General features: G+C 47.7%; 1 pseudogene; it reads left to right on the top strand.

Moving 5' to 3' along the window:
* Window positions 1-316: 316 nt before the first annotated feature.
* LOC149865606 (uncharacterized) lies at window positions 317-8,304 on the top strand (annotated as a pseudogene).
* The last annotated feature ends 12,859 nt before the right edge of the window (window positions 8,305-21,163 follow it).

The following is a 21,163-nucleotide window of genomic DNA, read 5'->3' as shown; positions in this document are numbered from 1 at the left end:
TACAGGAAAACAGATGGCAAGGAGACATGGGTGCAGCTGCACAGGGCATCCTCTACCCCCCTTCTCCCAGTGCTGGACTCAGGTTGCGAAGCCAGCTCCGTGCCCAGGCCAAGAAGCATAGTGGTAGACTTTCTTCTCTTCTTGCTTTCAGCCCCTCTCACTGGGTTTGGCTGTCAGCTCAGCTCTGGCCCTCCAGCTAGGGCTTTCAGCTGATGCCTAGGAGGGGTAGAAGGGGTGGGACTCGCAGTGCCCTTCAGCCAGAGGTGTGGGAGGGGCCACTTTGCTCCGTCTTCAAAATGGCGGCCCCGGCCACGATATGGCCATGAAATTGGACATGTTACAGCCGTGTAATCAGCTGCTGGGGCCCGTGAATTTGGTTGGTCCCTACTTATTCCACAGATACTGAACATAGGCAAGTAAATGGGACATTTTCAAAATGTCTGTCTAATTGTATAGCAAAGTCATTCTCATGCAGCTGATCAATGCATTGTGAAGCTATGTTTTCAAACACAGAAGTGATCCATCGTTTGACAATGTCATTTGAAACTGGTATTTTTGCAAGTACCTTGGCCATCTCCTCTCCAAACATTTCCCTTGCGATTTCAATAGCACGCAGAGTTATCAAAGTCTCAGCAGTCATATGCAATTTTTTTGCTTTAGCAATTTTCTGCGCCACTATGTAGGATGTCTTTACAAGCTTTTTATCCACAGCAGTTGTAGATTTCATTACTGCTTTAGTAACAACCAGTTCCTGGGCCTTTCACTCAAAAAATGAACGTTGCTTGTCCTTATAGATTTCATGCTTTGTAATTAAATGTCTGTAATTTGGAGGGTTTCAAACATTCGTTGAACAGTACTTGTGCACAAATTACATACTGCAGTTGAGGTATATCTCCACTTCCAGAACAAATAAAACTGATATTCAAGTAGCTGTCTTTGCATTTTCTAAATTTTGCAGAGTGTTGAATGGTTTTGTGTTTCTTACTCATACACCTCCCTGGTGTTCTTCAGCCCTCACTGTGGTTGAACTTGCTGGTGGAAGTTCGGTATCATCACTCCATGGGTTTTGTCGATTTGATGCTGACGGTCGAATTAAAAATGTATCCATAACTGATATTTGTTGTTTACGTACAACAATTTTCCCTGTGCCGTGTAACTTTTCATGATCTCACTGAAATAGCTCCTTCACACTTTATGTAAATGGAGAATGTATTAGGTAACCTAGGAACATGAAAGTGCTAATTTCCATGCATGCTTAGACACACTGAAGCCAATGGGTTTCAACATATCATGTAGGAAAATGAACACGCTCTCTGGTAAAAATAAATAAATAAGAAAGCAAAAGGGTCCGAATAGTGCAATGTAAAATGGCTTTTATTTTTTGTATTGTCTCTGGTTTATTTTGGCAGACCACCTGAAACCTGCTCATGGTCTCCCATGGACCCCCGGTTGAGAATTGCTGGTCTATTACACTCCATCCCAGCGGCATATTTTCAATATTTCTGAAGTTCTGTCTGCATTTGTCCTCAGTTTTCTGGCATCTTAAATGTGCTGTGTTTTACAGCTAATGATTATTGTTTGTATGGGACAAGTTAGGCTGCTTCATTAGTGCTATCTGCTGCTTATACTCATTTCCCTTTACTTCATTTTAGATATTCTGTTGAAATAGTCAACAATTTCCTTCTGAACTTTTTTCCTGGTGAAATACCCAGCCTGTGACAGCCTTTCATGCCAGCACTCAGCAAGAAACTTTGCTACTAATGGTCCTAGTCCACCAGAACCAAGGAAGCAGCATGGGCAGTAAAAAACTGACAGCAAGGTGCAATAGCACATTGTCACCAGCTTGTGACACGGGAGGAAGACATGCAAAACCAGCTGATGTTACCTAACTACACAGAGATCTGTTATTTTTAGGATGTAGCTTGTTAGAACAAAACACTAGATGACTTCTTACTGTTTCTGGCTGTTCTTCTCTTCTGTAGTATGGAACAGGAAGGAGTCAGGGAAAATAATTTGGATGTTATAGAGCTCAGGAGCGTATTTTGTGATGGTGTGATGGCACAGCAGTAAAGGAGAAGACACTTTTCCCTACCCGCCCACATCTAAATCTTTCTTCAGACACATTTGGTAATATGAACATGTTTACCAAAGTCCCTAAAGACTTCTACCAGTGCCAGTTATAAAAGCAAATGTCTGATTACATTTAATTCTATTTTTCATAGAGTTAACACTTGTTATCATTATCAGCATATCTGACAGCAGGGTTTTTTTATTGAATCTACCACAGCTGATACTATTGTCGTTCCTATCATAAATTTCTGTCTTTTGGTTTCAAACCATGATTAAGACTGCTCTGTATTCTGCTGGCAAGGCAGCTGGACCTATAGGAATGATGATAACAACAGTGCAAGCTCCTTTGGGAGAACACCACCTCCGTAGCTGTGTCAAGCAACTGCCACCTTTTAAGAATGATTGCTCAGCTCTAAATAACATTTTTGTTTTTTAGAAAAAAAATAATTTATTTTCCCAGGGTTCACACTAAAGAACACTTGCATCCCCAGAGAATGATCTTGTTATTCAGCAGCAGAGCAATTACAGCTGCAACAAGCACCTGGTGTTTAAAAGTCTGTATGGTTTCACTGATCCAAGAAATGCCCTTCTATTAGGGACTACTCACCTAGCTCCTCTGAAGCTTCCCACCCCAGTGGCACAATTACAAAGTTACAGAATTTCATCATCTGAAGCCAGGCCAACATTATCATGTTGTGGTTATGGGAAAATGAATTAACTGTACAGAACTATCCTATGGCTATCCTAAAACTCGCATATTCCTTCCATATTAAGACATCCTTACATTTAAGATGCACCCAAACTTTCAGATCCTCAAGCCAAGAAAAAAATAAAACCTCAAAGAAAGACCCACTTACTAAACTACAATCTCCATGGTGCATAAAAGAAATTTTTACTTCTTTAACATTACTTGAAGATAAGCCATTTTTATAAGAAACATTTGGCATTAAAAAGTGTGTCATATTAGAAGAAATATTGCAATAATCTGAACTTTGAATTGTAAGGGCAGATGAATTTGCTTTGTTTTATATGATCCTTTAGAAGGACAAGCCCCAACACAACTATTTTTTATAGATATCACCTTCATTGTAAAAAAAATAAAACGGCCTCCCTCTCTGGGGGCTTGGTCTGTTCTGACACTTGATTGTGCCTGCAATGTGCTTCAGCAGAGGTGCAACCACTTAGAAGTAATAGTATTCCTATTTATTATTGACATGACAGCAGTGCTAGAGGCATTGCCCTGATCTGCATAAGGGTTACACTGCACAAATGCACAGCAAGACAGAGACCTGAAGATTTTGTAATCCAGGTGGATCAAAGGGACCCATCACAGACCAGACAAAGTCCCTCCACGTATTGTGCCCCCCGCCCCCCAATTCTAGACCTCAAGTCCACAGTGGACACTGAAGTTGCCTGTTTTTCAGGATTATAGGCACATGAAATGAAACATCAACAAAGGTGGAAAAAGTTGGAAATGGGAAACAATTCCTCTTAGCTTCCTAATATCTCCACATGCTCTGTTATTCCAGGAAGCATCTATACCACCATGTCAACAATGTCAGCTAAGTCCATGAGGTGATAAGAATGCCAGCCACCACCACTTTGCCTATAGATACAACTACCATTTAAGCAATAGGAGAATCCCTCAGTATTGTCTGCCTTTGTGACCAGAAGAAACAAGAATAGTACTCATCCCTGAAGACAAGAAACTCTGTCAACAATGAGAGACTGCGCACCTGCACTATTGGACTGTTTCTATTTATTGCTAGCATGAATCAGAACTTTTATTGACTCCATAATCCACTGAGAGAACGGCTAGAACTCCAACTCATAAAAAACAAAAAATGAATATATATAGATTAATCTATAATTCATACTTACTGGAAGCTTTTTGACACCCAAATTATTGCCTTACTGAATAATTAATACACCCTTTGTGCTAGATAAGGGGAAAATAATGTACATGAAATATATCACAAGGAAAAGGAATGAGATGCATCAGAACATGCTAGTTACAACACCCCAAGCCCAACATTTAAATAAGGTAGAACATATAAAAAAGATAAAGAAAAACTAAAGAAGCCCAACAATCAAGGACTTTCCTAGGCACGCATGCACACACACACACGATCCCCTTTAATTCCCTGTCGGTTCTCCTGTCTGATTTCAGAAGCGGTGGCTCCAGAGACATCCCTTGAGGGTGTGAATCAGGGTGACTGCCCCAGGCCTCACGCTTTGGAGGGCCCTGCAGACATTGGCACATGTCGAGGGCGCCGCCACTCTGTGCGGGTGCTGCGTGCTGCCGTCTTCACACTCCAGTTGCTAACCCCCCCCGCCCCGCTCTGTGCTCCAGCTGCTTACCACACCCCCGCCCCCCCGCATGGGCCCTGCACAGGCTGATATGCCCCGGGCCCCGCACATCACTAGGGTTGGATCATTGTAAACAATTAGTTCCCTTCAGTGTCTTTCTGCTCCTCATTTGGAAAGTGGTATTTCTCCTCCACCCCTGCCTTCCCAAGCTACACCTGATTGACACTGCAAGGCTTCCAGTGACCAAACCAGCGAGGTGTGGGGGCAGGATGGCTCTACACCACTGTTACCCACACTCACCCCATGATGTATTTTATTCCTAATTGCTAAGGGATTATGTGAGACTCAGTTTTCACTGACCTGATTTATATTTTTCTCATTTTTGTTATCTACTTTCTGAGGAGATAATGTAAAACCTTTAGACATTAGATTTGGGTAAATGTTGGGCTATAAACAATACACACATCTTTCCATCTGCAAGTCAGTCCTAAACAGACTTTGTTTCTTGCCATTATATCTGTTATTCACATAGCGTGCTATCCCTTCACCGCAAATATTCTTTGCCTAACCCCACAAACAGATGTCAGCCTCAGCCCACCAATGTGCCAGGCTGGGCCGAGCCCCTTTCTGCGGTGCAGCTTGGCACTGCTGCCCGGTGTCCCTGGAAACCCTGTACTAAATTCACAGAGAGTGGAAAACCTTGAAAGCTGGCTTTTTAAAACATAGGCCTATGGTGCTATGCCTTGTTGCTTTAAATCCCACTGCTTCAGCAGCTTTGATACAATGACAAAGTGGTTAAGGTGTTTTGCTCTAAGTTTGAACCCTGCTCTGGACTTGTGCTGAAGCTATCTCCAGCTGACCCAGCTATAGATGGATACCTGGTCTTTCTGGAAGTGAAAGGCAGCTGGAAGTGATGCCAGTCATATCACTCTGCTGTGTGCTGTTGGCTACCCAAACTGGTGTGCCTTAACTATACTAACTGAAGGTGTAATGACCTCACTGAGCCCTTGTGGTGCAAGGGGGCAGGTGGTATGTGGGGTATGCCAACCACTTTGGACCCAGGGGGGAGTGTGGGGGAGTGGAAAGGAAGGCTTATCTTCTCAGGGTTACTGCTGCTGCAGTTAGAGCATCATCTCTGCTCAGGCGGCAGCAGCCCTGTGGCTGGGCTCTTTGAGAGCAAACCCTAGTGCCCTGTTTGCTCCCTTTCTGCACTTCCTTTCCAAGACACATTGCGTGCAGGGCTATGCCTGCTCAGGCAAAGGCTTCCTAGGGTGCGGTGGAGGGAGCATCATACCAATCACTTCACTGGTCCCCATTCCCCAGAGACACTGCTCGGTGCAGCCGGTCCTGCCTGGCTCCTACGGCTGGGCAGAGCAGTGCAGGGCTACTCCTGCCAGGACAATGACTTCCCAGGGGTGATTCTGGCACCTCCTTCTAGTTGGCTGCTGGGGCTGGGATTCTGCTCCTCTCACCCTACTTACACTACTGCTGCTAGGCTCAGGTGAACTTCTGACTATTTTGCCTTCAATCAGTTATCTTGGTGGTGAAATAGTAGCTTCTGCAATAGTAGCCAAATTTGAGTGAGAATGTGTGTACTGATCTTATTAAAGTCAAGCAGGAAAGAGGTGAGGGAAGGTTCTAGACATGAGCTTGACTGTAAAGTAGAGGGAAAGACCTTTATTTTAGGTATAAAGCTGTATCCTTTATACAGAACTGAGTTCCTTGTTCAGTGCTGGAAGAAACTAACTCTTCTGCTAGTTTCTTACCAATATCATTTGTCTCTAGGACTTATAGCATGGTGTTGACACCCACAGACAGTTGGCATATTCATTTTGCAACTTCTATCAGAGAATCTCAATTGCTTTACAAATATAAGTCACTTTTGTCCTGAGAGTATGGCATAATTTTCTCCATCTTAGAGATGAAGAAAATAAAGCACTCAGGTGGCAATTCAGCTCAGCAGGGAGAGCCACATTTGAGGCTTATGTTGTGTGCAGACTCCATGGGATCTGTGTGCTTGAGAGAATAAGGCCAACATTTTAAAACTGGACAGCAGTAGGAGCTGCGTGTGCTCAGTGGGTCTTGAAAACTAGGCTCATCAATTCAGGTGTCAAACACTAATCTAAATGGAGAACTTCAGGCACTTCATTTAGAGGGAAAACATTCTATGTAACTTGCTAAAAACCCAGAGAAATTCAATGCAAATGAAGGAACAGAGCCCAGATCTCCTTTTTCTAGTCCTGTCTCTTTTCTCCTAGAGATGTCTCTCCCAAGACAAGCTGTTATTAAACAAAAATAGCTAATATCCTCTCATCTCCATTCAGGAACAGGTCCCTCTTATTCTCTACGCCCAAGTCATGACAGCCTCAGTGCAGACCTGAGTTTTAATTGAAAGGGCAAATAGGGAATCCACCAGCTGGGAAATTTCAGATTTTTTAAGTTTCAGTCAGCACAGCAATGTGGCCAGATAAATTTACCTGCCAATTAGCCTGGGTGTCACAGTCCCTCTGAATAAGCCTGAGCACAGCTGCTCTGCTCTTTATACTGTTTAATAAGTACATTCCATCTCGTCACTGAATGCCAAGAGCTTTAGTATGGTCAATCAAGATCCTGCATTAGCTTGTTACCATGTACACTTGAAAACCAAAAATAAAAAAGAGGGGGATTGCATGACTGCCCTGCTCTCACTGCCTTTTTTCACTTTATCAGTTTCCCACAAACACAATGAACTCATTAGCTTTCTTAAGAGCTTCAATTACTTTTTTCAGTAACACAAAAAAGAGGGGTTTCTTTTGGTTTTGTTTTCTTTTTTTCCAAGATCATTTAAATCCAACTTATTGATTTGAGAGGGTTTTACAAGCGTTGCACTTTTGTTTTGAAAAAGACACTTTGCTGAGTTTATTTTGTCTTCTTTTTAATAAGATGACAGGGAAAAACAATTGCAGCAGGCTTACCTCTTCAGGGCTTGGGTTGAGTCCCAGGCTCAAGGGTCTGCTGTTTGATCAGTGGAGCCTGTCCACCAATCGGGGGCTGGTGGTCCCCTTGCCTGCCCCTCCTGTTGCATGACTTAGGGCCCTGGAGGAGCAGGTGAGGGAGCTCCAGGCTGAGGTGAGCAGGCTGAGGGGGATCAGGGATGCAGAGGATGAAATTGATACCTATTTCTGTTCTCTGCAGGCTCGGTTGCCCACTGTACAGCCCCCACAGGAGACGCATCCAACACAGGAGACGCATCCAACACAGGAGTGGCAGAAGGTGTCCAAATCCAGAGCTGCTAGGCCTAGAGTGGTGGAACAGGTTCACTTGGGGAACAGGTTTGAGGCCCTGGGAGCTGTGATGGAGAAAGACAGAGAAATTGCCTCCGGCGGGGACAATGCCACTCTCCACATGACAAGGAATGGGCAGAGAGTGAACACCAGCAGGAAGAAATGTCGGGTCCTTGTCATCAGAGACTCCATTCTACGAGGACTGGAAGGTCCCATCTGCCGACCTGACCCCATGGCATGAGAGGTCAGTGTCATGCCTGGGGCTTGGGTTAGGGACATCACGGAGAGGATCCCGGCCTACATCCGACCTGCAGACCAGTACCCCATGGTTGTCATCCATGTGGGAATGAATGATGCAGCAAGAGACAACCCTGACTGCATTATGAAGGATTTCAGGGCTCTGGGGGAAAAGCTTAAGGAGACAGGGGCACAGGTGGTATTGTCCTCTCTTCTTCCGGTGAGTAGATGGGGGCAGCGACACGACGCCTGCATTGGCGAGCTCAACCAGTGCTTATGCAGTTGGTGCCACCAGGCAGGCCTTGGGTTCCTAGATAATGACCCATGCTTTCGGGCTGGGGACTTGCTGGGGCGGGATGGGCTTCACCTCTCTCCTAAATACAAGCGTGTCTTCTCTTCCAGGTTGGCTGATCTCATACGGTGAGATTTAACCTAGCCTCACCTGGGGAGGCGGCCGCAGGAAGACATGGAGACACCACCCGAGCAAGACAGGTGACAAATGCAAGGAGTGCTCAGGTAAGAAACAGGGGTCCAGGCAGTCTCCCAAATCAGGGGGTGGCACACGCAGCTAGGCAAGGCCTTAAATGCCTACATACCAATGCTCATAGTATGGGGAACAAACAGGAGGAACTCGCCCTCAGAATAGCCAGTTCAGACCCAGACATAATAGGGCTTACAGAAACGTGGTGGGATTCATCCCATGATTGGGCAGTTAGCATTAGGGGCTATAGGCTTTACAGGTGGGATAGAGAAGGAAGGAAAGGTGGGGGCATAGCACTCTATGTCAAGGAGCAATACACATCCTCTGCTGAATGGGGTCAGAGGAGGGGCAAGCTGAAGTGCTCTGGGTCAAGATACAAGGGGGCCGTGGGGAGAGGGATCTAATGGTGGGGGTCTACTACAGACTCCCCAACCAAGGGAAGGAGCTGGCCCGAGAATTTTTGGTGCACAGTCCCACCAGAGGAGATGCCCTGTTGGACCTGGTCCTGGCCACAGGCAACGACTTGGTAAGGGGCCTCCAGGTTGACCACCTGGGTGATAGCAATCATTGCTTGCTCGAATTCACCATCCAGTGCAGGGCCTGGAGCAAGGCAGTAGCCCTAGACTTCAAGAGGGCCAACTTCAATGAGTTGAGGAGATTAGTGGGAGAGGTGCTGGGGTTCTTGAGGGCAGGGGAACTCAGTGCCCAAGACAAGTGATTGTTCTTTAAGGAGATGATACTCAGGGCCCAAGGAGTGACCATCCCAACAAAAAGCAAGGGGGGCAAGAGTGCCCAAAAGCCCCCCTGGCTCACCAAGGGCATCCGGGAATGCCTGATTGCCAAAAAGGCAGCACAGATCCAGTGGAAGGGGGGTGCTATCTCCAAAGAGGAGTATACCTCCTCTGCTCGGGCTAGCAGGGGGGCTGTCAGGAAAGTTAAGGTGGACATAGAGCTAAGACTAGCATCCAACATCAAAGATAATAAAAATTACTTTTTCAAATATATATGGAGGATGAAGAAGGCACCAGGAAACGTGGGACCCCTTCAAGATACGCTGGATAATATGGTGATTGAGCCAGAGGAGAAAGCAGACCTCTTTAACCAATTCTTCACCCCCGTTTTCTTGTGCAGGGACTGGGACTTCCCCACCGTGATGCAAGATGGACTCAAGAGGAATGCCTCCAGACCTCAGGTTGGGGAGGACCGGGTTAGAGAGCTTCTGGAGGGGCTGGACATGTTCAAATCAGCAGGTCCAGATGCTCTCCACCCCAGGGTGTTGTGGGAGCTAGCAGGGGTTATTGCAGGGCTCTTGGTATGGCTGTGTGAGCGCTCGTGGTGCTTGGGCCAGGTGCCAGATGATTGGAAGATAGCCAACATGGTCCCCATCTTTAAAAAAGGGTGGAGGGACAACCGGGGCAACTATAGGCCCATCAGTCTTACCTCAATCCCAGGGAAACATTTTGAGAAGATCATCAAGGAGCACATCTGTGATGGGCTGGCTTCAGGGATTATGTTCAAGGGCAACCAGCATGGTTTTATTAGTGGCAGGTCATGTCAGACCAAGCTGATCGCCTTTTATGATCTGGATGCAGGTGTCGCCATGGATGTAGTCTTTCTGGACTTCAGCAAGGCCTTTGACATCATCTCCCACCCCATCTTCATTAAAAAACTAGGTGACTGTGGCATTGATGCCTACACAGTCAGATGGATTGCAGATTGGCTGAAGGGTCGTACTCAGAGGGTGGTGGTGGATGGGTCATATTTGACCTGGGGGAAGTGGGCAGCGGAGTCCCCCAGGGCTTGGTCCTTGGGCCTGCGCTGTTCAGTTTCTTTATCAGTGATTTGGACAACGGGGTGAAAAGCAACCTGTTTAAATTTGCTGATGACACCAACATTTGGGGTGAGATAAGCATGCTAGTAGGGAGGGAAAGACTGCAGTAAGACCTGGATAGGTTGCAGGGGTGGGCTAACAAAATCAGGATGCGTTTCAATACTGACAAGTGCAGGGTGTTGTAGTAAACAGCTCCACACTTATAAGATTGGAAACTCCATTCTTGAGAGCACGGAGGCAGAAAGGGATCTTGGAGTCATTACTGACTCCAAGATGAACATGGGCCAACAATGTGAGGTCACAGTTGGCAGGGCTAACCGGATTTTGGCATGTATCCACAGGTGCATCTCAAGGAGGGCCAAGGAAGTGATCCTCCCCCTCTACGCCACAGCTGGAGTACTGTGTCTAGTTCTGTGCACCCCACTTCAGGAGGGATGTGGACAACATTGAGAGGGTTCAGAGGAGGGCCACCCGCATGATCCGGGGACAACAGGGCAGACCCGACAATGAGAGACTGCGGGACCTGAACTTGTTCAGCCTTCACAAGAGAAGGCTGAGGAGGGACCTTGTGACCATCTATAAACTCACTGGGGGGACTATTTGATGTCCTCAGGAACACGGTGGAGTCCGCTGAAAGCTGTGTGCCACTGTCAGATGGCAGCCAGCGCTGTGTGAAGGCCTCTGGACCCCGCACGGGGGTCCAGAGACAGTCCAGAAGTAGCTGCCCCTGACGGGGGGTGGATCTAGGGGGACCAGAAGGGTTTGGGAGAGACCTTGTTTACCCTAGCACCCCCTGGCATAACAAGGAATAACGGCCACAAGTTGTTGGAGAGTAGGTTTAGATTAGACATCCATAAGAACTACTTCACAGTTAGGGCGGCTAGGATCTGGAACCAATTTCCAAGGGAAGTGGTGCTGGCTCCTACCTTAGGGGTCTTTAAGAAGAGGCTTGATGCCTACCTGGCTGGAGTCATTTGAGCCCAGTTTTTCTCCTGCCCAGGCAGGGGGTCGGACTTGTAGATCTACAAGGTTCCTTCTGACCCTACTTCTATGATTCTATGATTCTATGAATCTGGAGGTAGCACAAGGGAAGCAATGCCCAGCCCTTTTCCAAAGAGAGGGGGCAAGGATCAGCTGGACCTGAATCAGCACTGTGCCAGCCTGGTCTGGAGAAGTTCAGGAGGGAAGCCCCTGAAGAGTATAACAGTGGAGTGTGCATGGCATGCTGCAGAGAGACAATGAGGGACAGCAAGGAGAGAGGAGCTCCAGAGACAGCTGTCGTTGGGACCCTGCCTGAGCTTCAGTGGTCCACGAATTGACACACAGGGATCAGGCTCTAGGAGCTGCTCGAGGCAGCTTGAGCCTGCAAACTTGGCAAGCAGTTGGGTAGTTAGTGTGCAGATTGGTACGTGGAGAGCTGGCTGTGGGAGCAGCTCATGGCTGCTCAGGCCTCACCCAGTGCGCAGGTTGGCACACAGAGAACCACTTTGGAAGCAGCTCACAGCTCACGTTACCCCTGGCCCTAAGACGAGTGACCAGAGCCCTGCAGTGTGGCTCCACCTTTAACTAAAAGAGCCCTGGTGCTGAGAGCAGAGCCCAGGAAAGGGGAGAACCCCTGGTGTGAGACCAGGGAGCCGGAGCCTGGAAGGGCTTGGCTGCAGTGAGAGAGAGAGAGCCCTGGGTGCCCATTGCGGTGCACTGGGCTGTCAAGGAGAGCGGAAGGCACCAATGGGAGAGGCTGTTGCGGGATCTGCCACCAGGGGACGAGCTTTGACTTCTCCAGAGAGGAAGCATGAGTTACTGGATGTGGCGGAAACTTACCTGAGTCAGGGGAGAGGTGGCGGGACACTGCACCAGCAAGCAATCATGGTGAAAGTGCTGCTGCAGGTGAAGATCAAAGGAAAAATCTGCAGCAGAGCTGGGAGAAGCCAGGAATGGCTCCTGCATCTGCCTGGGTGCACTTTATAAAAGTGTGCCAAGGGCGATTGGCTGGGCAGATGTCCGGCACTAAGATTAAAGGCCCAGCAGGAAGGAAGCTGTGGAGACTGGAAGCAATGTCCCCAACCAGCCTGGAGGGACCAGAGCACCAGGGCAATCCTGGTGAGGAGACATGGTGGCTCCCTCAGAAGGGGTGCATGAAGGGAGCACTGGGTCAGCGAGTGCCTAAGGAGACACTCTCGGGGCCAGGGTGGACTGAGGTCAGCGGCAGCGGTGACTGGGACACCGGCGGATACAATGGGGTGGACCCCTGACACGAACAACACATAGCAGGTACCAAACACGGAGAGGAAACAACACACCAAGGGGGGTTGGGGCCCAGGCAGAGTCAGACTCCGTGTAAGCCGACAGCAAAGAGGGGCCGCAGGGGACGCTCGGTACAAGTATCACCACTAGCCAATGACCACAGGCCCTAAGAAACTAAGCACCAGGGAGGGCCAGAGCATTGGCCCTGACGGACAACATCATGGTGCTAGGTGGGGTATAGGGGAGGTACAGCCCCAAAAAGAAATAACCGCAAGGACGACCAAGGGAAAGTACCAGGGGAGGCAGTACCAGGGGAGGACATCAGCCTCCCAATAGAAAACAACTCACCATTAAAGACGTGGCAGGAGAGACCCCTGGGGAACTGTCCCGAGGCCACTCCCAATAGCCTGGCCGTGTGGCCCAAGAAGCAATGGTGAGGTTCAAGAAGAACCCAAATACGCAATGCTCAGGGGAGAGGCACAGAAGGTTACACTGGGGAAGCAGGCCCCGCAGGGGAGGCTTACATGGGTGAGGAGGGTCTACTGCCTCCACCCTCCATTGCAGGAGGAAACCCCTCAGGGAGGTGCTGAGTGCACTTCCTATTTTGAGTTGTCATTGTGTTAAGGGCTATATAATTAGGGATATTTTTTAAAGGTGTTTATGTGTTTTAATGCCTCAAGGTATATATTGGTATTGTTATTTGTGAAGGTTTAAAGAAATATTGTTGTTAATTTACCTGGGTTATATAGGTTAATATCCCTATGTGTTAATTGTGTTGTATAGGTTGTAAGTTATTTGGTTCATATTTGGTATAATATGTGAATTGTGGAATATTATATATAGTATTATAGGTTAAGCCATGTAAATATTCTATGTTTTATATTAAGTGTTAGTATTTATTCTTGTAATCAATTGTACATAGTTAAGTACTTGGTTTTGGTCTAGCTCTATAGAGAGGGGAGAAAGCCACTCTAGTAGCTGACCCCTTCCTCAGCACCCTGCCTGACCACCACCACTGTCACTGGAGGACAGGGCACACCCCCACAGTGTAAGCGGGCTACACAATCATTCAGTATCACTTCTGGAAGTTATTATTGCAACTTTTGCTAAATATAAATTAACATAATATCCTTACTTTAAGCAGCAAAGGTTCTTATAACTACACTGGTGCTTGAGCACTCAAAAAACATGCAGGGTGAAACCAAAATAACTTTTAATTACATCTCAAAATTCCCTTTCAAGAATTTAACCCATCTCAGACTGCTTTAATGGCAAATTTAATCTGCAAGAGTAAAGAGCTTTCCTAAGAGGAACATAATACATTTTCTTTTTCAAAACCCTGCTTATAAACATTACACCTGTTTACCTATTCTAGAAGTTTTTAAACACATTCAGGGGGATGCAAATCTGCTCTTTTTATTTCTGTCTACAATCTTTTGAGTGAAATCATGGCTCTGCTAGAATTAATAGGGTCAGGATTTCTTTCTGTATTTGAACTGGATGCTGTTTCATACCACTTACAGCTCTATCCCTAAGCAAACTATAAAGTGCTTCCACGTGAGCCTTTGTACACCCATTTCAACCTAACAAACCAGGGAGATTATGTATTATTCCCAGGAATGTTATTAATGACTCATAATGTATATATTATGATACAGCATTGCCCTTAGGTTCCCAGTTACAGCTCAGGTAAGGTTAATGGATAGTTTTCTCTTGAGCTCTTTCATTCACAAAACATCCTGTGGTTTTGGTAGCTTTGCCCTGAAATGAAAGTCATTTCCATTTTATGGTTATTATCAGGGATCCTAGTTTTCTCGATTTAAAAATCACAACTTCTCAGTTTAAAAAGCACCACAAATTCTCTGATTAAAAAAACCCAAAAAACATGTTTTTCCATGATTAAAATGAAATGTCTATATCTATATCTATATATATAAGTTGAACACAATGATTATTGATATAGTTACAATTTTAAAGCAGTTTGGAAGCCTACCAGTGCTTCTATCATCATAATAAAATACATTTGAAACATCTATACACTTTGGTATTTGCTTTTGGTTTTTTTATCATGGAAAATCAGAGCTCCTCTGTCCCCTTTGCTCACCAGGATGCAGGCCCTGCTGTGTCTGCCTCTCCCCCACTCCTTTGTGGCACTGAGCAGCCCTGATATGCCAGTGCCCTGCTCATGCCATTGCCCCTCACTCCCAAGCCACAGCTCCCTAGCCTTACTGGTGCCCCTCACTCTTGACCCACAACCCCCCAGCCCTACTTGTGCCCCTGTCACTCCACCAAGAACTCCCCAGCCCCCCAGCCCTGCCCAGGGCTATGGGTCCAGGGACCTGAGTCCACAGCCACCTGCCCTGCCTCTCCCTGCCCCCCCAGCAGTGCCCAAGACCCAGCTGCCACCCATGAGAGGCCACGGCTGCATTGGCTGCTTCAGCTGGAGTGGAGTGCAGAGCCCAGCTTCCCCTCCCCTATTGGCAGCGTGGATGGAGTGGACCCTGTTGCAGGGGAGGGATGGATGTGGGTTGGTTGATGCGGGCTCAGGGCTCCCTGCCCTGCTACCCTCCCACCATGACATCCGTGGTCCAGCTGGCAGGACCTGGTGTGGCAGGGCAGAGTGGGGTGGGGAGGCTCGGTGCTGCTGCCAGGAGCCCCATATTGATATGGTGACATGCCCCCTGCCCACCCAACAGCAGTGGAGGGCACAACTCCGCACCACAACACTCACTTCTGCTGGGCTGGCAGGGGTGCCCTACCATGGTGGCTCAGGGCTTCTGTTGGTGGCACTGAGCCTCCCCATCCCACTCTGTCCTGCTCCACTGGGTCCCACTACCTGGGCCACAGAGGCCCTAGGGGAAGGACAGCAAGGTACCCCATATGCCCCCCGGGAGTACATGCAGTGGTAGGGAACCAGCCCCCCTGCGATCCCTGGACAAGCTGCCCACAGCTCTGTCTCCCCTGCCCAGGCCCTGCAGCTGCACATTCTCACCCTGGCCCTGGGTCCAAATCCCAAGCCCACTCACTGCCCCGGCTGGGCAGTGCCCCCAGCCTTAGCCCCAACCCTGCCCAACTCCCTCTCTCCCTCCCTACAGGGTCCTCAAGAAAAGACTTACCCACGGGGAGCTGTGGGAGCTGCTGTCATGCTGGCTGTCTGCCACCTGAACGTGTATACATGCACCTGGACGTGGTGTCCCTTGCCTGATGGCCATCCTCCTGCTCCCCCCACCCCGTTGCAGGCTGTAACTCTGCCAGCCTTGTTATCATCACCCACCTGCTAATCAGTACAGTTTTCCAAATTGAAGGCAAGTGTCCTATAAGAAAAGGGCTACGTTGTATAAGACTGGTCATTTATAATTAAAAAAAAAATCAAGGCATTTCTTTCCCTCTTCTTCCTATTCCTTTCCTGTAGTGGTTGCTTCCCTACTGTAGTTTTAAAGGGCTTCTGTGATTTACTTTTACAGATGTCTAAAGTCTGATGTTGAACAGTGATGTTCACTGTCACATTTAACCAGCAGCCCTACGAACACTCTCCCCTGGAGTTATCAAAAGAACCTGTTTTCCTCCCTTGAAGAGGATCTTTTGGGTATCTCTTGGAGCCACAAAACTCATGTATTATCCTCTCCATCTCAAAGGCTCAGGAAGCTAGACACAGCTCCCTCCAGAGCTTGCACTACCAAGATGGCTCTTGAAACAGACAATATGATTCCTTCCCCCCCTGCAGCTAAGGACACAGTAGGGTAGAAGGGGAGAGGCAGGAGGTAGGAGAGTTGTTTTTGCTGACAGTAAACACCCTAAGTTCCATTAGAAAGGCCGCTAAGCCTGCAAATATTGAAACAACCCTGCAGGTACATAAGACTTGGGTTGCAGAATACTGAAAAGTGATAATTACTGCATCATCTAGCCTACCTTAACAAAAGGGCTGAAATTGGTTTCAAAGCCAAGAACTGCTAGCAAGGTCATTAGACCAGCTAGGGTACGTTTAAAGAACCTGCTTTTTTCTACTATTTCCTTCGCTAGTTGTATTGCATTTTCTAATTTACCCTTCTCCACTCATTTTTTATGTTTCTTTAATCATTTTGTCCAAATTCCTTTCTACCATGTCCCTGAATTGAGCTCTGTGTTATTAAATGAGCCAATGGTGTTCCTTAAACATTACATCATGAACTTCCTCGCTGTATCCCTAAGCCTTATGTCACTCCTTTATTTATAACTGTCGCACAGACTTTAAGCAGGTATCAGTTTTTCTAAGGATCCTTTCCGTCTTGACTCTCCCTCCCAAATAACACTAGACATCAGGCAAGCACAGAACATGAGAGCTAACATCTAAATGATGACACTAGGACTATTAAGACAAACCAGAACATCAGTGTCAGAATCTTGCTAAGACTTGAAGCCTAATGTCATTGCTCTTGAAAACACATTCCACACACTTAGTGCTGATGGGTGGATTGTCTGGGCAGGAAGGAGAAGTCCTGGCTCCTTTAAGACTTCTCCCCTTCCTTTGAGTGCAGGGGAAAAAAGGCAGAGATATCACCTGAACTGATAAAAGAGTTGGTGAGGCTCAGCTGAGTCCTTATACACATTGACCAGTAAGGATATGCCCTGTTCTGCTGGACAGAGCTGTCCCAGGGACATTAAGGTAATAATTATGTAATTAATTAAACAGCATCCTTCACAGCTCATCTTTATTTCTGTGAAGAGGGGCCATCTGGTCTTTAATAACAAATAGTTCAACACTTCAAATCTAGGTCCCATCTGCGCAGCAATAGGATTTGTCTTGTCTTCTGAAAACCTTAAGGTTATTTCTACATAACGCCCAGCGGGGCCTTTACAATGATTCCTACTTTGCACTTTTTACAGCAAACTTGCTCATAAGTGCAAGGTGATGCATCTGGGGAGGAAGAACCAGCAGCATACCTACAGGCTGGGGAACTCCCTTCTCATCAGTGCAGAGGCAGAAAAAGATCTTGGAGTCATTATTGATGCCAAGATGAACATGGGCCGGCAGTGTGGAGAGGCAGTAAGGAAGGCCAGCCGCACCTTGGCATGCATCCACAGATGCATCTCGAGCAGGCCAAAGAGGTGATCCTCCCCCTCTATGCGGCACTGGTCAGGCCGCAGCTGGAGTACTGCGTCCAGTTCTGGGCGCCGCACTTCAAGAGGGATGTGGACAGCATGGAGAGGGTCCAGAGGAAGCCACCCTCATGATCGGGGGGCAGCAGGGCAGGCCCTACGAGGACAGGCTATGGGACCTGAACCTGTTCAGCCTCCACAAGAGAAGGCTGAGGGGGGATCTCGTGGCCTGTTACAAAGTAGTCAGAGGGGACCAGCAGGCATTGGGGGAGTCCCTATTCCCTCAAACACAACCAAGAGTGACTAGAAATAACGGTCACAAGCTGGCAGAGGGTAAATTCAGATTAGACATCAGGAGGCACTACTTCACTGTCAGGGCAGCTAGGATCTGGAACCAACTTCCAAGTGAAGTGGTGCTGGCTCCTACCCTGGGGGTCTTTATGAGAAGGCTAGACAATCACCTTGTTGGGGTTGACCCCAGTACTCTTTCCTGTCATGGCCGGGGGTTGGACTTGATGATCTGCTCAGGTCCCTTCTGACCCTACTAACTATGAAACTATAAGTTAAGCCATTTCTTGGAAGTGAGTGAGCCTGTTAAGGCCTTGCCTCCCAACTTGAAACCTTTGACACTTTTAGTGCGCGGTTATTATTGTTGCTTACCAATGTATTACAGTAGCCCCAAAAGCTTCAGCTAGAGTCAGTTGTCTCTTGTGCTTTACCAAGGCAGTACATGGAGAGACTTTGGATGTTTTTACAAGTGCTCCGAGGGTGTGGGGGGAACGCTTTAGTTAGAGTGACTCCGAGAGCCACTTTAATTAAAGCACACAGTGTCTCATGTATCAGTGTCCACGAGTTTCAAAATGGCAGCAGGGGCACTTTAACTAAAGCTCATTGAACAACCTTTAGTTAAAAGGCCTCACTGGCATTTTGAAGTACAGGGACACTGATACATGAGTCCTGGAGGCTGGCTGGAGCATGCTAATTAACACACTTCAGCAGACTTGATTAATAGAGTCTTCTCTCATGCACTGTAATTACATGTACAGGCACCCTTTGTCCCTGAAAAGTTCACAACACAAGACAACAAGGAATAGATTAAAAGAAAGGAATCAACAGGCCCATATTATAAATACATTTTACATGCATCAGATCCTATACAAAAATACACATCTAGCTGCACCATAGCCTGTCCATTATTGTTTAGCTAATGTCTTGTTCCCAAGATGCCACAAAACTAGGCACTTATATTATCTTGTTAACAAGATCTTATACTAAACTTCATAGACTTCATAGACATTAGGGCTGGAAGGGACCTCGGAAGATCATTGAGTCCAGCCCCCTGACCGAGGGGCAGAAAGTCACCTGGAGTCATAGGATCCCAACAAAATAAGCATCCAAATTTCTCTTGAAGGCATTCAATGTAGGTGCTTGAACCACCTCCAACAGCAGGCTATTCCAGAACTTAGGGGCTCAGACAGTGAAGAAATTCTTCCTTATGTCCAGCCTGAAACGGTCTTGCAGGAGTTTATAACTGTTTGACCTTGTCATCCGTTGGGGAGCTCTGGTGAACAATCGCTCCCCCAGATACGGGTAGTCACTCCTGATAAACTTATAGGTGGCCATCAGATCACCCCTGAGCCTGCGCTTTTCCAGGCTAAAGAGCCCCATAGCTCTCAGCCTATCATCGTAAGGTCTGTTTTCCTGACTTCTGATCATGCACGTGGCTCTTCTCTGGACTCTCTCAAGCTTCTCCACATCCTTTTTGAATTATGGAGCCCAAAACTGGACGCAGTACTTCAGCTGCAGCCTCACGAAGGCCGAGTACAGCAGGAGAATGACAGCCTGGGATTTGCTTGAGAAGCATCTATGGATGCAAGTCAGCATTTTGCTTGCTTTATTAGCAGCAGCATCACATTGAAGGCTCATGTTCATCTTGTGGTCAACCCTGACCCCCAAGTCCCTCTTATCTGTAGTGCTAACCAGCATAGCACTGCTGAGCCTATAAGAATGCTGCAGGTTTTTCCTCCCAAGGTGGAGAACTTTGCAGTTTTCAGTGTTAAACACCATCAGGTTCTCATCCGCCCATTTCCTGAGCCTGTCAAGGTCAGCCTGGATCGAATCTCCTGTCCTCAGGTGTGGACGCTTTACTCCAAAGTTTGGTGTCATTGGTGAACATGGCCAGTCTGCTTCTGACTCCAATGTCTGCATCATTAATGAAGATGTTGAACAATATGGGTCCAAGGACAGAGCCTGGGGGGACCCCACTGGTCACAGGGCACCACGATGAGTGACTGCCATCGATTACAACCCTCTGGGTCCGACCACGGAGCCAATTTCCCAGCCAGCGGATCGTGGTGGAGCCAAGGCCACAACTGGCCAGTTTGGCTAAGAGGTGATCATGGGATACCAGATCAAAAGCTTTTTTGAAGTCAAGATATATGACATCAATCTCTTCTCCCTGGTCCAGGTGATAGGTCACCTGGTCATAGAAGGAAATGAAATTGGTCAAACAAGACCTACCCGCAACAAACCCATGCTGGCTATCCCTTAGGATGTTAGCCTGGGCCAGTCCATCAAGGATGGCCTCCTTAATAAACTTTTCTAAGATCTTCCCCAGGATAGAAGTCAGGCTAATGGGCCTGTAGTTAGCCGGATCCACTCTCCTCCCTTTCTTGAAGATCGGCACCACATTGGCCTTCTTCCAGTCTTTGGGCACTATACCAGAGCGCCAGGAGTTTTCAAGGATCCATGCCAGGGGCTGGGCTACAACGCTCGCCAGCTCCTTGAGTACCCTGGGGTGCAGATTGTCAGGGCCGGCTGACTTGAAGGTATCCAGCTTCTCAAGATGTTCCTTCACAAGGTCAGCATTGATGGAGGGTAGGGGATCCCCATCACCTGGATCTCCCTGTCCCATAGCAGGCATGGGCGTCCCATGGGACTGATGAAAGACTGATGCAAAGTACCTATTTAATAGGTTGGCTTTTTCCTGGGCGTCAGTTGCCAGTTGCCCCATCTGGTTTAGCGGGGGTCCAACGTTGCCCTTGCTTTTCCTCCGGCTCCCCACATATCTGAAAAAGGACTTTTTGTTGTCCTTGATGCTTGAAACTAGTTGGAGTTCAGTTGCAAACTTGGCTTTCCTGGTTTGCTCCCTGCAGGACCGGACCAGTGCAGAATAATCCTCCTTGGAGGTGAATCCCGTCCTCCATCCTTTGTAGGCTTTCCTTTTTAGCCGCAGGAGGTCCGCTAGGTCCCTAGAGAGCCAGGAGGGCTGCTGTGCCTTCTTGCTGCCTTTCCTCCGTGTTGGAATAGATTTAGCTTGTGCATTGAGGATTGCTTCCTTGAGAAACAACCACTCTTCTTGAACTCGTGGGCAGCAGCGTCCCCCAGGGCTCGGTCCTCGGGCCCGCACTGTTCAACATCTTCATCAGCGATTTGGATGAGGGGGTAAAAAGCACCCGGTTCAAATTTGCTGATGACACCAAGAAGTGGGGGGACGTGGGCACATTGGAAGGATGCAACGGGCTACAATCAGACCTAGACAGGTTACAAGGGTGGGCGGACGAGAATAGGATGGGCTTCAACACAGACAAGTGCAAGGTGATGCACCTCGGGAGGAACAACCGGTACCATACCTACAGGTTGGGGAACTCC

This window comes from Crocodylus siamensis, chromosome 4, assembly GCF_052110815.1.
Source record: "Crocodylus siamensis isolate JL-2025a chromosome 4, ASM5211081v1, whole genome shotgun sequence".
NCBI classification, from domain to species: domain Eukaryota; kingdom Metazoa; phylum Chordata; order Crocodylia; family Crocodylidae; genus Crocodylus; species Crocodylus siamensis.
This window is presented reverse-complemented; position numbering and strand designations above follow the sequence as displayed.